Source organism: Geospiza fortis, unplaced genomic scaffold, assembly GCF_000277835.1.
Source record: "Geospiza fortis unplaced genomic scaffold, GeoFor_1.0 scaffold662, whole genome shotgun sequence".
In the NCBI taxonomy this organism is placed as follows: domain Eukaryota; kingdom Metazoa; phylum Chordata; class Aves; order Passeriformes; family Thraupidae; genus Geospiza; species Geospiza fortis.
The window spans coordinates 653,813-655,389 of NW_005054450.1; positions in this window are offsets into that span (position 1 = coordinate 653,813).

Sequence of the window (1,577 nt, forward strand, 5' to 3'; positions counted from 1 at the left end):
ACTGGCACCACTCTGCATGGCCAGGCAGAGCCAAAGGTGCCACCCAGGCGGGGAAGAGCAGGAATCAGATGGGAAATTCCCCCCTGGTCCCACCGGGCTCTCCCCGCCTGGGGATGCCCGAATTTCTCTGTCTGAGGAGGTTTCTGCTTCCCGAGCTCCCGAGCGCGGCACAGACGCTCCAGGCTGGAATTCCTGAATCCCCGATTCCCGAGGATCTGCTGCCATCCCGTGGCAAATCCTGCCGTGGCACCCGGGGACAGCAGCCCAGGTACAAACAGCTCCTGTCACACCCATCTCACCTGCAGGGGATGCTGTGATCGCTGCTCTGCATCATTCCAGGTAAATCCAGGTACAAACAGCTCCTCTCACCTGCAGGGGATGCTGTGATCGCCGCTCTGCATCATTCAGGTACAAACCAGGTCCAAACAGCTCCTCTCACCTGCAGGGGATGCTGTGATCGCCGCTCTGCATCATTCCAGGTAAATCCAGGTACAAACAGCTCCTCTCACCTGCAGGAGATGCTGTGATCGCCGCTCTGCATCATTCCAGGTAAATCCAGGTACAAACAGCTCCTCTCACCTGCAGGGGATGCTGTGATCGCTGCTCCCCTCACTCCCGGTAAATCCAGCTGGACTCCCCGAGCAGCTGCTCGGTCCCTCCAGGGCAGGGAGCCGGTCGGGGCAGTGAGAGCAGCGCTGCAGGGGCTGCAGCACCCCCTCCTCCAGCTGCACAGCACCACAGGACAGAGCAGGAGGTGTGAATAAGCCCAGCAGCCAAGGGTCCAACCACGCTGACATTGTGGCACTGCACTCACAAACCCTGGAGCCAAGAGGGTCCAAGGCTCTCAAAGCCTTCACTAAGTTCTCTTCCATCTCTGTTGCATAAATAGTGGAAATCCACTTGTCCACAGCTCTTTGGAAAGAACTCAAGTGTAATTTAGCGGCAGAAAGAAGCGTCACCTCTGTTCTGTGCACAGGGGAGCCAAGGCAGGGCAGCAGCAGCCTGGGAGTGGTGGCAGCACCCGAGGGCACCTGGACAGCTTGGCACAGGCATCAGCCAGCCCTGGGGACAGATTTATCCTCAGTCATTTGTCACGAATGCCGGGCTGCTGCTGGAGAGAAGGAAAAGCCTGGAGGTGCAGGCAGGGTTACACACCCAGCTCCCAGGGCAGAGCAGCTCCCGTGGGCATCCCCCCTGCCAGAACTCACCCGGGGCACCCCAAACCGCAGCCCGGGGCACAGGGAAACTAAACACAGGCACACCAAGTCCTGCTCATGGCTGCTGCTGGCAGGAGATGCACATACAGCATTCACACTTTAATGCAGAGCACAAAATACATTTAAGAAGTTGTTTTTGCAGTTTGGTGTGGCCCCTCCTACCTGCTTCCCCTTTCCAGGGGTGCGGTCAGAGAATGTCAAGCCGACTTTGTCCAGATGTGCAAGCAGATGTTTCTGCACTGGGGTGACTCAGAAAATCTCTGCTTGTGTCAGAGACTTTGTGTTTAACTCCCTCACTCCACCCAACCCAACCTGAGCCTGTCCCAGGCTCGGGGAGGAGCAGCTGGAGTTCTCTCCTCT